This window comes from Eulemur rufifrons, chromosome 5 (assembly GCF_041146395.1).
Source record: "Eulemur rufifrons isolate Redbay chromosome 5, OSU_ERuf_1, whole genome shotgun sequence".
Lineage (NCBI taxonomy): Eukaryota > Metazoa > Chordata > Mammalia > Primates > Lemuridae > Eulemur > Eulemur rufifrons.
The window spans coordinates 6,656,138-6,673,065 of record NC_090987.1 but is presented as its reverse complement, the minus strand read 5'-3'; positions in this window follow the sequence as shown (position 1 = coordinate 6,673,065).

The window sequence follows — 16,928 nt, the reverse complement described above, 5'->3', positions numbered from 1 at the left end:
CGTTCAGTAAAATACGATAAAAGTATACACAGAATACTGTGGACCTGAAATTGTGTCATATTTGATTTTCTTGTATAATTGATGAGTTTGCATATTCAACTTCTATTACTGTGTAGCAAATTATCACAAATGTTGCATCTTAAAATAACACTGAATTTTTAGCTCACAGTTCTGTAGGGCAGAAGGCTGGGCACAAGATTGAAATCAAGAGGCCAACTCAGTTGAATTACAGAGATTTGTGGAAAATCCACGTTGAAGCTCATTTTTGTTGTTGGCAGAATTCAGTTCCTCTGGCTTTAGAACTGAAGTCCCCAGTTTCTTTAACATTTGGACCCCTTTATCCTCAAGCCAGTGGTGGTTCGTTGGATAATTCTCATGCTTCCAGTCTATGACATCTTCTGTCACCAGCCCAGAGAAGACTCTGTGCTTCTGAAATATGATTAGGTCAGGCATACCTGGGTACTCTCTCTTAATTAATTCAAAGTCAATGATTAGTAACTTAATTACATTTGCAGACAGGTTATATAGATCACAGCGGCCAACTTAATATTCTGTCCATCATAGTCAGGTCTCAAATTACGGAAGATAAAGTTTTGTTGTATTTATAATTCATCCAAGGATCAAAACTAAAGATTTCAAACATTCAAGGGAATAACAAAATCTTGTCACTTTCTGAAGTACACTGACAACTAAGAGCTGATTTGCCAAGTAAACAGTGGACATGATGTTATAATAAGAAATTGACATGTTGCTTTATTTACTTTTTTAAATTTCAGAATATTATGGGGGTACAAGTGTTTTGGTTACACGGATTGCTTTTGTTCAATTTGAGTCAAAGTTATAAGTGTGCCCATCTGCCAAATAGTGTGCATTATACCCATCAGGTGTGATTTTACCCATGCCCTCCACCCCCTTCCCACCTGCTTGATTTCTGTTCTGTTTTACTTCTTTTGACAGCTATCATTGAGGGTAAATTTCATGAGACTAATGCACATAGAAAGTATGCAGAGTAACACAAATACTATATGAAAAGTTCTTGCATTTCTTGTTTTTATAACATTAAAACTAAACTAAGACTTATCACAGCTAGAAAATTAATATCAATCATCATTTCTGTATTCACAGTTATTTTTCTGATTAGTTATGGTATAAATTTTTCCATAGGATGGAAGATATTTTATTTGGGTTCTAGTATTTCAAAGGAAAAGTCAGCTCAAATAATATTCCTTGACTCCATAAAAGAACCAGACATCCCAATCCCTTACAAATTACTCTTGCCTTTCATTTAACCTCCACATAGCTGAAAGGGAAAGAGAAAATGCTTCCAACATCAAAAATTGCAGTTTTATAATGATTTATCATCTTTCACCTAACTTCAGGAAACCACAAATCACCTACCTTACATACTGTGCAGTCCCCAAATCAGCATGTGGTAAGCTATACCACATGCTAGGTACTGTGATAGTTACAAGATATACAATGAATAATGTGGCATAGATACTATCTTTAGAGAACTTATAATTTATTGTGCAGATGAACGTAAAATCAAAGATGAACAAGAAATCAAAGTTCAGTGTGAGAAAGTGAATAATCGAAGTGCAGGAATGTAGGAAAAGCCTCCCACTGGAGTATAGTTCATGAGTAAAAGAAGTATGTATATTTATACCAACCAGGACAAAACACATCCAGAAATAGAAGGCAAAAGATTTTGATGCATTTCACAGACATCAATCTCCTGAGGCACAGAGCGAGGCAGAGAAGGACAAAGGGAAAAGTCTAAAAACTGAAAACAAGAGAAAAATAGCACAGCATTTCAGAGAGGGAAGCTTAGGCAAAGATTCACTGGCATGGAAACATGAAGAACCTGGAGAATGCTGCCAAGTTCAAGGGCAGGTGTGTTGGGTGCTACAAGGTAAAGACTTGCAGCAGATGAGGTTGAAGAGAAAGGCCAAGACCATTTTCAAAGTGTCATGTTAAAAGGTTGTAGAGTTTATCTCCAGGGTGAGTAGTTTCCAACATGTTCTTTACAACATGTTCTCTTAGGGAGCAATTTAAAAATTTACATTCCTAGACTCCACTGCAAAATTAGAGTTTATATATACTTTTTAAAGTTTTTCAAATGATGTTCCTTGATGCAGTCAAACCCCAGAACAAGATTTAGGAAATACTGTTATAAGTGACCGGGCTGTTTATTATTCTCCATCGGTCTTCAAATCATTTTTCTGTCCTTCTCTGCCATGTTTGGTGTGCTGTGAGGCTGACCTCTGTGGGCCGCGCCACACTTGCCCGCTTCTGTTCTGAACAGCAGTCAGGTTTGACCAAAGCGAGACTTCAGTAGGAGATCTGAGGGTGGAAGAGAGAGAGGAGGAGGTATTGATTCCCCTTCTCTCTTCCTGGTTAGCTTCGATTCTGACAATGGCAGAATGTTTTCTACTACTCCTGTCAAGCAGGTCAACTGCCAAGACTCCTCCTCAGTGGACTCCACTAAAATCAACTCCGACACCTGAACTCTCAAGTCGTGGGTGGCTTCCAGGTAATGCTGGGTCCTTACTGCCACTCATTCCTTGGTGGTTTTCTCGATCAATAATGCATTCACTGAATTATTTTCAGTTAAGCCTTTCTGCATGAGCACTCTGTTTCCTGCTGGTATTCCGACAGATACAATGATGGTTTCTAAGTGTAGGGTTAGCACAGTCAGACTTGTGTTTGATAAAATCAGAAGTGGCAGCAGTCTGAGGGTTCAGCCTAGGTAGGGGGAACTCAAAGCAGGATACCGCTTACAAGACTAGGGGAGAGATAGTCAGTTTCTGGAAATTGGATTCAGAAGACATCTAGGTCTGAACTCTATTACTCTATTTACTATTGAACTGAGAGACAATGGGGAAAATAGTGAGGGAGAAAGCTGCATTAAGGATAATTCACCCATTTTACAATTGCATTGCTTGTGTATGTGTGTGTTTGTGTGTGTGTAGCTATAGACATAGACATAGGGAGTAGAACAAGTTGTATTTGGAGAATGGTTACATATATAATAGCTTTGTTATTAGAAATGGCAATGAAAATATCTATAAATATTGCCAGCATTCAGATGGAAGTACAGGAGCCAAGAGCAGAGGGCAGAGTATTTGGAGTGGAGACACAGTTTATTTCATGAGCCATATTCCTTCTGTAGGCACACCACAGGCACCCTCCCAGAACGGAGAAGAGATACCAAGTTTGTTTTTATTCTTTTATAAGACCACACTTGGTGGATTTTGTCACTATAAATAGAGAAAGGAATGAAGCTGCATAGTGTAAACTGGAGAGGACCCTGGTTTTCTGATCTCTAAATATTTTTAAATGAAAAAGAGACCAGCAGTTGATAGAATCTTTTCCAAGTTTCCAAACTTGGAACAGAAGGCTTGAGATGTGCCAGGCAATTCAGTCACTGCCATGGGTACAGTAAGATCAGAATACACTCTGACAATGGGGCATTTCTTGATAAAATGCTATCCACATATGCTGGGTGCCAGTTCATATTTTAGGTTTGTTTTGTTTGTTGTTTGGTTTAGATTTTCGATATCTAACATAAGTAAATTTGCTTTTATGTGATTATTTTGGTAAAAAAATAAAAAATAACACATTACTTTCATCTTGTTGTTTATATAGCACCTTACATCAAAACAGTTCAAAGTATTTTTCTAAATTCTGTTGTGTTTAGAAAAGAAAACAGATTCTTGTATAAAGTAATGCTTTGAAGGAATCCCTGTGCTCTGAAAATGTTTCTGGAAATTGTTTAAATGCTGAGAGTCCATTAATTAACACAGGAGCTCTTTGCCCGGATTACACAGAGGTGATTATTTTTTTCTATCGCTATCCTTCGAATAGCGTGTAATATAATGACTAGTGACATTCAGCATGTTCTCTCTCTTTCTAATGCATTTACAGTGGCTGTGGCAGTGGCTACGTATAGATTACTCTGGGTATAGATGAAAAACAAAATACCTGTTTGTCTATGATGAGTGTAGTATCTCCCATCACACAGTGTTTCTCAATGTTAGTATGGAAATCAACGGGTTCTGAGTGTGTGGCTCAGCCGTGTGATAGACTGTCCAGGGTTTTGATCTATGATGCTTACTACTTATGAGCTACATCAGCTACAGGTCCTTGGGGGACAATGCAATGTATAATATTATCCCTAGCCTTAAAAGTTTATGATCTAGTCTGATAAGAAAAGCATAAACATTTCGAAGAAGCTTGAAATAACATATATGAAGTGTGAGGGGAATGGTAAATTGTTAAGGACTGACACACTCCAGCAAGGCTCAAGAAAGAGTAAATAATTTAACTGGAGCTTGAACAAAGACTGAGTGTTGAGCAAGTGGATTGGAAAAAGGAGGGTATACCACATGTTCTTATTTGTATTATCAAATTGTCACCATTCCTATGTGTGGTTTAAATGAGACCATAGGAATGAATTTCACATTTGTGTATTAATCAGTAACTGATTTTAAAAGAAAGCTTAGGCCGGGCGCGGTGGCTCACGCCTGTAATCCTAGCACTCTGGGAGGCCGAGGTGGGCGGATCGTTTGAGCTCAGGAGTTCGAGACCAGCCTGAGCAAGAGCGAGACCCCACCTCTACTAAAAATAGAAAGAAATTATATGGACAGCTAAAAATATATATAGAAAAAATTAGCCGGGCATGGTGGCGCATGCCTGTAGTCCCAGCTACTCGGGAGGCTGAGACAGGAGGATCGCTTGAGCTCAGGAGTTTGAGGTTGCTGTGAGCTAGGCTGACGCCACGGCACTCACTCTAGCCTGGGCAACAGAGTGAGACTCTGTCTCAAAAAAAAAAAAAAAAAAAAAAAAAAAAAGCTTAGTGAACTAATTCTACACATATCTTAGTTAAGCAGTAGGTATTACATCTACATGGTAATAATTGATGACTGCTTAATTAAAATGCTAGTTTTCTACTTTGTTCCATATATGTACATTTTACTTGGTAATCTATCTAATCTAAGAGGATCAATTAAACATGATGGATACTTCTGTCAAAAAATCTTATCATAGAAAACCCATTTTATATGACCTGATGGTTTTATTATAATACATATATAAAAGGTTGTCTATTTATAAATAAATAATCTGTTCCAGAACAAAATTTGGGTCATTAAGAAGAATAAGGACTGAGTTAAAATGTCATGGATTGTTTTGAAGAGATGGGGAGTTTTTCATTCAATGGTTGTCATTATTGGATCTATTAATAGAATAATCTGCCTGGTCTGTTGTCATTGACTTTACTCATTAGGCTTTTCCAACTAAGCAAAGTGCACATGAAAAAATAATTGCAAGGTGGAACGATAACATGTACTAAATGTGAAGCTCAGTGTGTGGGATGTAGAAGATCTCAAAAATTGTAAAGGTAACTGCTACGATTTACCCTTGAAGCAATACTAAAAATAGTGTCAGCTTGGTTTTCTCTCATAAATTAAATATTTATTTTACAATGATGCTTACCTTTGGCATTAAAAGTATTAGAAACAGAGGTAATTATGAAATTATATGGTGATTTTTTCCTATAAACTTAAATGTATTAAATATCAGAATTTTCCTTCATTTGTTCTTTAATTAATTAAAAATGCTTTTTTTAAATTTGTATTAATATATTGTATAAAAGTTTAAAATTTCTGAATTCTCTGGTGAGATACTGCTGTGGTTTTGTCTCTTGGCTGGACTCTGAATGATACATTCAATAAATGTTTTCTCCAACTACTGATCTTTTTGTTTGTTTGTTTACAACACAAAGCAAGGCCCTTGAAATGAGTCCTCATAATGACAAAAGTTATGCTATCTACGAACCTATTTCAAAATAAAGACCATACTTTAGTGTGAGCACTATACATTAGTATTATTTATTACTATCACTTCTAGGAGGAATGAATTTTAAAGGTGCTACTAAGATAATTGCTTAAAATGTGTCTGCACTGAGATATGGATCTTCTAAAATGTAATTCAACACACTTCAAAAATTTCTTGCTATAAATAAAAAAAAGCTAATATTTAGTTGTTTTATTGCAGTTGCTTTATATTCTGGCACAAATTCCTTAACTTGTTGAAGGACCACTAACATTCTGCTGACCACACTTAGAATAGCACAATTCCAGGGAATCTCACAATTGAGAATTTCACCAATATTTGTTTCAAGATTTTAGACTTCTCTGTATGATTCTTCTGAAGCCTCTCATTTCCTACTATTATAAAGCCTTCTGAAGACATCGTTTAATGCTTATGGACTTCTAGCTTTAACTAGTTTTATTTTTTTAATTTTTTTAAATTTCAGAATATTACGAGGGTACAACTGTTTAGGTTACGTATATTGCCTTTGCCCCACCCAAGTCAGAGCTTCAAGCATGTCCATCCCCCAGACGGTGCACACCACACCCATTAGGTGTGAATATACCCATCCCCTCTGCCCCCTCCCACCTGCCTGACACGCAGTGAATGTTATTACTATATGTGTACTTAGGTGTTGATCAGTTAATACCAACTTAGTAGTGAGTACATGTGGTGCTCATTTTTCCATTCTTGGGATAGTTCACTTAGTAGAATGGGCTCCAGCTCTACTCAGGATAATACAAGAGGTGCTAGATCACTATTGTTTTTTGTGGCTGAGTAGAACTCCATGGTATACATATACCACATTTTATTATTCAACTCATGTATTGATGGGCACTCGGGTTGTTTCCACATCTTTGCAATTGTGAATTGTGCTGCTATAAACATTCGAGTGCAGATGTCTTTTTTATAGAATGCCTTTTGTTCTTTTGGGTACATGCTCAGTAATGGGATTGCTGGATCAAATGGTAGTTCTACTTGTAGCTCTTTGAGGTATCTCCATATTACTTTCCACAGAAGTTGTACTAGCTTACAGTCCTACCAGCAGTGTATGAGTGTTCCTATCTCTCTGCATCCACACCAATATTTATTGTTTTGGGACTTTTTGATAAAGGCCATTCTCACTGGAGATAAGTGATATCTCATTGTGGTTTTGATTTGCATTTCCCTGATGATCACAGATGTTGAGCATTTTTTCATCTGTTTGTGAGCCATTATTCTGTCTCTTTTGAAAAGTTTCTGTTCATGTCCTTTGCCCACTTGTTTTTGCATTCTCAAAGTTTCTTCTATAATAAGTTTTTCTTTGAAGTAAGTTCCAGTTGTAGACAATGGCTTAATTTCTTTCATTTAGTTGTCATAAAGGTATTGCCTTATCTCCCATTCTCCTATCATCTATGGTATCTTTCGTTACCTTTATGTCAGATGAAGGCCATTTTTCACGGGTTGTTATCCTATAGAATCCATTTATTTTTTTCATTGTTTTAATCTTTTCCAATTTTAATTAGCACTGTTTGGTTTGATTAGTGTCTGCAGCTGTTACTGAAAACGAAGTTGCTCTGTCCCATTGCACTTTATCCTCCCATTGTAATGGGCAAGCATTTCTGGTAATTAGATTATTGTTTACTTCAGCCCCTAAAACTGAACAGTCATTGTCAACCTTCAGAAGCATCAGTATTAATTCACACAGTACCTGCCATCTGTTCCTTTCATGGGGTCATAGCAGATCATTTCTGAAACTTGATTGCTTTTTGATCATTTTACTGAATGGTATATCAGAGCATCCCATAATAGTTATCAAGCTATTAAGCTATCAGGCAATACAGTTACGTTTTCTTCAATTGTATACCTGTTTGACTTCGGTGCTAAAGTCCTTGAAGCCTGTGAACAATGTCAGCCTCATAAAAAATCAAGTTGAACTGATCCCCCCACTTGTGGAAACCTGAGTGCTATGCCCATGAAAACACAGAGTTCTCTCTACAGCCATCAACAGAAAACTGAAGCTTTGAGTGAAACCCTTTGTCTAAATGATGTATTATATATATTGACAGAAATTTGTAAATTCAAATTTAGAAGATGTAGTGTTTATTTTTATCTCTCATGCAATTATCTAGTTACAATATGGAAAAAAAACACATTTTCCTGGTAGCTTTTCTTTGTGTACAAACTGTGTTATAAATCCTAAAAGTACATGTTTTGGTCATAGAAACCTACTTGGTCAGGTTCAGCTGGTAAAGATAGTTTCCTTGAAATTCTCTCTGTGCTTTGACTTGCAATCAAATTACTCCATCAGATGGGCACAGTGGCTCACGCCTGTAATCCTAGGACTTTGGGAGGCTGAGGCGGGAGGATCGCTTGAGGCCAGAATATCAAGACCAGCCTGTGCAACAAAAAACAGAAAAAATTAGCTGTTTCTACGAAAAACAGAAAAAAATATCCTGGTGTGGTGGTGCCATGTCTGCAGTCCCAGCTGCTTGGGAGGATGAAGCAGAAGGATGGCTTGAGCCCAGGAGTTTGAAGTTGCTGTGAGCTATGATGATACCACTACACTCTAGCCCAGAGGACAGAGTGAGATGAGACGCTATCTCAAAATAAATGTATAAATAAATAAAATGAATAAAAAAATTACTCCATATTTCCATTCTTCAGAATATGTAGTCCTTTGTGGTTGTTATCTGCTTCAACTTTGTAACAGCCAACACCTCTTGTTGCTTGCTTACCCACAACTTTTTATATGTTGTGATATCTCTTTTCCAAGATATAGAGTCTTAGGTCCATTGTCCGAAGTTTATTTTTTTCTATTAAATCCAGTCTTGTTTCTTAGGATTTTCTCTGTGACTCAATCTATATCAAAGCAGGGTGGGGGTTTTGGTTGTGTTTTGCTTTTCCTGTAATTACCAACACTTCTAATTCTCTGATCTTTGGATTTCCCTGCCCAATTAGCCAACATGGCACATGCATGTCTTCCCATTGCATTTCTGAATCACATTCAAACATAGTCATATTTATACTGTTTAAAAACTAACATCTCTAGCAAAATAAAGGCACATGTACAATTGTAAGGAAGAAAAGTATTGATAGCATCTTATTTAAGTTCCTTATATGTTTATTCAGGTCACATTTTATGAACGATGTTAAAGTAGAGTTGTATAAATAATCCATGATACACATTGACAGAACTCTATAAATTCAAAGTTAGAACATGAATTGTTAATTTAGTTTCACCTGTTTTATTATAAAGGGAATAAATGACAAGCAGAAATCTTGGGCAAGAGTGGAGGTGTTAGAACCTTGTGATTTCTGCTTGCTTAATATCTAGTGTCTGGAGGCAGCTGCTTGTCAATTTGTATTCTTGAAGAGCCACACCATTTAAATGTTGCTTAGAATTTCACCAGGTGCACAAAAGCCTCTCAAGTGCAATTAATTAAAAGTGCATGAATGCTGTTTAATTTATCAACATCCATGGAGTCTCTCAAAAACCAGAAACCAGAATAGTAACTGTTCAGTAAAGAACTTGTTCATCTCTATTTTAATATGATAATTTAAAATCACTATGCCATAATTAAATTATGCCATGGTTAAATATTTTATGATTCTTAACCTTTCTTATGTAAAATTAAATTTCCTTTTATGAAATATGAATTTGAATATTAAATACATGGAAAATTAGCATTTTCCCATTTTTGTCTATGTGAGTCCATTACGCTCTGTGAGCTGTGGAAGTATTTAAGAAAGCTACATAATATAGATGTCTGAGTATCAACCCCATAGACATCACCCACGAGCTCGTTAGATGTGAATTCTCAGATCCCGCTCAGTCATACTGAATCAGAACCAGCATGATTTAGGTGAATTTGACTAAGCATATAATGATTTTGGATTTAAAAAGCACATGATGACCCTATTTGATTTTTTATTTTTTTTAATTTTTATTTTTAAATGAGATTTGGTCACTGAATTTTTCTATAATGAAAAAATATTTAAGTTGACATCACTAACTGAAATAAAATTTCCAGTGAGTTAGCTATATTGATTTTTCAGGTGAGTATGATTTCCCATCTCTCCAGGACCACACATTGCTTTACCCATGCTTTCTACCACCTGCTTCCTTTACTTGCTGGCTAAATACTTCTATCTTTTGGGGGTGGTGCATAAAACTAAAATGTGGTAATGGTTGCATGATTCTAAGCATTTACTAAATATTTTTTACTTGTACTTTTAAAATGAGAGAATTCATGTTATGTAAATTATACCATAATGAAGTTGTTTAAAAAAGTGAAGAACCAGACAAATTAATTTAGTTGGAGAGTCTACTAGATTTTTCTTATTCTCTTTAAATATTATACTTCACTGATTTGGAAAATCATTGTTTAATTCTGTATATAAACTATTTTTCCCTAAATGTAAATATGCATTAGTAATCACTGGAAAGAGTAGAAATAGATCTTTGAATGTTAAGAAACCAGGATTTGTTTACTTGATAAAATGGAAAAATTTACATTATTTTCAAGGGCCACAGAACAAATCACATGCCTATTCAAATGCCAATTAACCCATCACTGGTTTTTCTGGGAAGCTTACTTTAGTACAACTAGTAAACAAAACTGCCCAGTAAAATAAAGATGTGGGGAATTGAGTGTGTGTGTGTGTGTGTGTGTACACACGCGCGCGTGCGTGTAAGTAGTTTTACATCCTTTGAATGTGATGTTAGGAATAAAAAAGTTAATAATCTACTTTTGGAATGTAAATTACAATCAAACTAATAACATGAACATGAAAAGTGTTCAACCATCTTTTATTAAGACAAATCAACTTTGAAATTAATTTCAAGAGAAAACGCTAATATTTTGCTGATAAGCCATAATTTTCCATTTAATAATTATCTTTTAAGAAAGTCACATTTTATTGAAATGACTAACTAATTCACTGTACTGCTTTCCTAATAGCACAGGAATCATGGTAATTAAAAGGAGATAACAAGAGATTTTAGTGAAAAGAATAGCTTGAGTGGTGATAAATTGGCACTGCCTTGTATAATGTCAATTTAAATGTAAATATGTACCCAATATTAGCCACCTTCTGTAGAACAGGCATAGATGGGATTTTTCTACTCCAGGTATTAGAAAACAACATTAATGATGATGATGAATGTACTATGTTATAAGAAGAGTTAAGATTAATTAAACCCAAAATCCTCTTATGTCTTTTATATTGAATTTAAGCAAATCTTGAGCAAAATATTTTACTTATGGGTCAGGCAATTTGCATGTAAGAAAATTACATAAAGCATTCTAAAAATTAGTATCAAAGCTATTGTGTATGTGTGTGTGTGTATATATATATATATATATATATACATATATATGTATATATATATAAAAGGGCCATCTGGAAAGTATCCAGCTCTATAACTGTACTTGTTTATTAACTATGGCTGGATACTATCTGGACAACACTCATATACATATATACATATATATATCTCTTATGCCTCATGATCATATTTAATTCATACCAATAAATATCATAGTGCCTAAAGTTTTATAAAATTCAAACATCTGTTTTAACCCAGTTAGGTAAATAGTGTTTGGTTCCATAAGAGGACCAGGGGACTAAAAATATTTGATGTGAATTTACAGTGATTGACGGTCACCATACCTTTAGGGAATTGCAACTATGCTAACATTTAAATGGTATTGCCAAGTGAAAGGAGATAGGATATCTTTAGCACATTCAATAAGGAGAAGTCTTACTTGTGATAACTGGGGATTATCTCCTACAGTGAATCCATTTGACATTATACAGACAGAATTATTCAGATTTGAGTTAAATTCCTCTTGTGATGATTGTTTTTGCTAGGGAGTGAGAACAGTCTGTAAAATTTTATTATGTTTTCATAAATTTATGCATTCACCAATTCTTCATAGTGACTAAATTTGGAACTTGAAGATATGAGATGTATTCTAACTGTAAAATTCTGAAGTTCCATGAAAATATAACAAGTATTACCATATTACTGCTATACTTCTATGAAATTTATAGAATTATTAAAATATTATCATTTGAGCAAGATTTCTTGTCCTTTTTGTACTTTCAGCAATAAAACGTAACTAGGTTAGCTTGTAGGACAGAATAAAAGGCAGCTAGGCAACTCTTTAAACAAACAAACAAATAAGCAAGAACTTTAATCAAGTCTACAGTAAAATTGAGTCTCTAGATAGACCAGTCCTGGCAAGGTGGTTCATTTTGTTGGCAGGAATGCAGGCTTCTAAATTTCTGCATTTGGATCACATAGCTTTCATTCTCACAGGCAATTTATAATCCTTCATAACTCCTAGAAACTGAGCTGTCATAAGTATGTTTCATGAAGAAAGCAGTCAGAAGTGGAAGAAGAATGTGCCCTAATTTTCTAAGGCAAATTCCTGGAAGTGACCTGACAATGCTACAAACATTTCATTGGTCAGATTTTTTTCACAAGGCCACATGGACCAACAGGATAATCTGGAAATTCTATTCTTCGTTACTGGTGGCAATGTATAGGAATAAAAACTGGGATGTAATTACTAAAGAAGAAAGTGATATTGAGAGGCAAGAGCAGTTTCCTACACAATCAAAAATATATCCCCTTTTATTATAGTGTTTATATTTGTCAAACCCCCAAAAGATTATTTTTCAATTTAGGCATATTTAAAAGTAATGTTAAAATACAATAAACACAACTATCATTTGAGGTTTTTCCTAATTTTTCCATATCACATATAAAGAGCTAACATTTTGCTATTAACATAGAATTTCAGTATTCCCACCTAAATAACTCTCCCACCTTCCTACTCAGGAACAAAGTGCCTTCTGTTTGTCACAAACCTCTATGACTACCTCTGTCTTCCAGAACATGCCCTTATGTGCTTTTCTAGGTCTCTTTCTCTCTGGCTGGTTTATTTGGGAGAAATATCAAAGCCTACAGTTTTGCATTTCACTTTTCTTGCCCTTTCCTCAGAAAATTAATGTATTCTGAACAATCTTGCCCATCTGTTTGTACAGCAGAGAATGGGTTTCCTGATTTATTCAAAGCCGCCTTCTTCAAGTTTATTTTGTTATCTTTGCCTTTAACTTAGAATTAGAGTAGAGGGTGGTTTTGCATTCCTGTGCTCAATTTTAATAGAACAAAATGAAAAGCATGAACAGGGTTAATATTTGTTTCATTATCATACCTCAGCCCTAAAGACCAGTGAAGCCAACGTGTGGCTTCTCTTGTGTAGATAAGACAGACCGTAGGGTCCGTGGAATGTCCAAACAGGTGAAGTAACCCTGAGTAAACTCAGAAAAACCTAAGATCTTATTTGGATCTGCAGTGCTGCTATAGTGGAAGTAGTGGAAAACAGATGTTATAAGTACCTGCCTGAATTAAATTTGAGACTATGAACATCAATATATGGAGTTGTTTGACATAACCAAGCATCTTTTAAGACTTTTTGATATCTGCTTCATAATTGTGAATGCATTTATGTGTGTGTGTATATACATATACATATAAATGGATAATTTATAATTAAACATTTCATATATATTTAATATGTATTAATCATAAGGCTATGTCAGCCTATATTTGCAGGTAGCTTAAGTGTTTCTATCAAGGATACTTCTTGTGGCCAAATAAATATATAAGTAAATGCATCTTTTAGAAAATAGGTAACTGGTGAATATTTAGAAGCAAATATACAATCATATAAGCAAAATTAGGTATAATATTTAATATATGCTATCCATATATAAATATTTAATAGATAAGTAACCACAGAAATAGATATAGATAAACTATGTATAAGGAGATTAAACATATGGAAAAAATACCAAGGATATTAGCCCATGCATATGACTATTTGAGGGTGTATGGGTATTTGGTCAGGGGGTTGGGGGGCAGAGTGCTGGCAAAGTCTCTGGACAGGGTTTGATGTCCAGCTCAGGAATAAGTCACGTAACATAATTAATAAATTACGTCTTAGAATCTAAGTTTGCCAGTCTACAAAATGAAAAAGTTGGCTTACTCTAAATGATTTCTAACTGTTCTTTTTTTGAACTTTCTATGGCCTTTGAGAAATAACATGATTATACAGAAGCAAAAACAAAGAAATATGTTATTTCTGAATCAGTTTCGGATCTAATGATGTCTTGAGATAGCCATCCACAAATAAAGCAATTCTAATTCACAATGTGAGTACAGACTAGGATCCTAACTGAGAACCCGCTATACTTGCTAATAAAGTAAGTCTTCACCATACACATTTGGACTCAAATTGAGTTACTCTAAATTTGCAGTGCAGTGTGGCTAGATGGAATTATAGCACACCTCAGCACCTACCTCCTCTGAAGGTGTATTAACTCCAAAAATTGTTTGCTATTTTAATTAAGCAAAAAAGTCATTTTTTTATTCTTGCTGATACAGGGAATTGATATATAATTTTTAAATTTTGCTAAATTATACCTCTTTTTTGAATGATCAACTTTATACTTCTTTGACTCTGGCAAATAGTAGCCCCTTGAGAAAGATGAGCCAATATTAATAAGATTTTTTTCCAATAATGACATCAACACAATGTGTAATATTTCTTGTCTTAAATTTGTGTAGTCAAAGTGAAGATTTGCAGAAAATATCCCTATTTAGACATGTGAATAATAGGTAAAAACTAGTTTATGTATTGCTTATCCTAACTCAGGACAATCTTTGACTTCCACATAAAATGGATACCATTCAACTCATAATGATACCAGATTCTAAGCCATGATTACACCCCACACTCTTTTGGAATTTCTAATGGATAATGAATGCAACTTCTGAATAATTTTTAAAGAATATTGTCTCTAGCTAGATTGAAAAGTGAGAAAGCAACATGAAAACAAACCCTACAACCACCTACTAATGTGTTCTAATTACAATTTGTGGTTTAAAAATTTGTGTTCAACAAATAAAAACTGATAATAAACCTTCAAATTTGATAGTTGTTTTATTTAATTTTTGGTTGTCATATAATCTAGAAACCGTAAAGATTGCTTTCCTAAAATATGAGATTATGAGTGCCTCTATTGTAAGTAAAACATTTATTCTGTAATTAAAACTTCAACCTCTTCTTCTATAAATGGAAGGATGATAATAGAACAAACTAAGCCAAATCCTGGAGAAGTTATCGGTAGCCAAGAGGTATCACTTGCTTGAAAAATGAAGCTCTATCTAATTCTTGATTAATGATATTTGTAGCACTCCAGTGAGGCTCAAGTAGGAACACAGGGACTCTCACCATAGCCCACCCTTCCGCACACCTCAGTGGCAATCTTGCTATAAGGTGTCAAGAAAAAAAATAAGTTGTGGTGAAGCCACCAAGTGTACTTCCCACCCTTATCTAACTGGCAATGCAACACTAAGAACTATCCAGCATAGAGAATGATGTGACAGTAATATACCTGTCTAGCAGTAGGTACATAAAAATGCTTGATTACCAAATTAATATCATTCCATCAGGATTTACCTGTGACTTAAAGATAAATTGATGGTAGATACCTGGTAAAATAAGTATTTATTAAATTATTTAGAGATTATTGGGTTGCTTTAACAATTTCTAAGGACAATGTATTTGTTTCTTTAAACCTTGTACCCATGAGTGGAAATCTGCTTATTTGTAAAATGAAGGTCTCTCAAAATGTTCCTTCATTTGTTAAATTACAGTGTTCTATCAACTCCCTGCTCTTATATGCTATAATACCAAATAATCTTTTTGAAAGCAGTAAAAACAAAACAAAACAAAAAGCCTGGATGTCTTCAGGCATCATCATTGAGGTGCCCTGACCCTGTTCAGAAGGGTCACAAGGAAAGAAGAGGACCCCAAAAATTCAGAGAACTTTCACTCAGGCAGGCAAGAGGCTGAGGTTCAGAGGCGACACATCACTGCTGGTATTAGTGGCTTGATCACTCTCGGTACAATCAGAGACTTCCGTGTATTCTAGCTGAAATGGACCTTAGGGGCCATTTGTTCCTCTCCATTTAAGGTTTATCAATAAGAAAACAAAGGCCCAGAGAAATTAAATGACTTGTGCCACAGTCAAGCATTTTGCAGTATTGCCTCTTCACTTAAACGGGGCTTTTGTGCTCACTCTCTCTGTCTCTAAATTATCGACTTTAGAAGTCATCTAACTTCTCATTGAAAGCAAAACAAAAGGAAGCAAAACTGAGGACCTTCGTATGAGTGACCTTTTTACCATTACACGTCTTTTCTATAATATAGCTGGACTTTGATGGAGGGATATTTTTCCAAAGAAGGAAAATAGCTCACCTCTCTAAGACTTGGGAAACTAAACACCACAGAACATTCTATAAACCAATAGTGGAATTATAATAGATGATGGATATTTAAATTTGTATTTGAAAAAGACAGAAAAGCAAAAATAGAATGTGAAATCACCCATGATTTTGCAAAATTAAAAAATATTATATGAACTTGAAAGTGAAAGCTCTTATTGCAATCAAAGCTATCAGAAGTCACCCCTTTTAGCCTTTTAATAAAATATTATGTATGTTTCTTAATAAAATAATAATGCCTACATCATCAAGGCAATCTTTTAACTATTCAAAGTTTCTTACATGTATCTTGGTTTTTTTGCTTTATTTTAATATTTTGAAGCATGAGTGTCAGAAATCTTGAAAAGAAGGTGACTCTAAAAGTAAAAAAATAAAAAGCTATTTTTTGTGCTTATATACATCAATCCTTGAAATGACCTGATACAATTAAACTTGTTGAGGAAAATTTCAATATTTCCAGTTTCAGTCTGAATGTTCTTGCATGTGAGAGTATGAACAGATATGTGTGTATGTGTGCACTTGCATGTGTTGAGAGGTAAATAAATGGAAATTGAGGAAATAGAGTCCACTTTTCACCTATAAGCTGATATTTTTCTCACTGCTAGAAATATAGCTTTAAAATGCATAAAAGGTAAACAAACCTAAAAGTCTCATTAAATGTTTTTTGTCTTTGTTTGATATTTACATTTCAATGCTTTATTTGTACGTC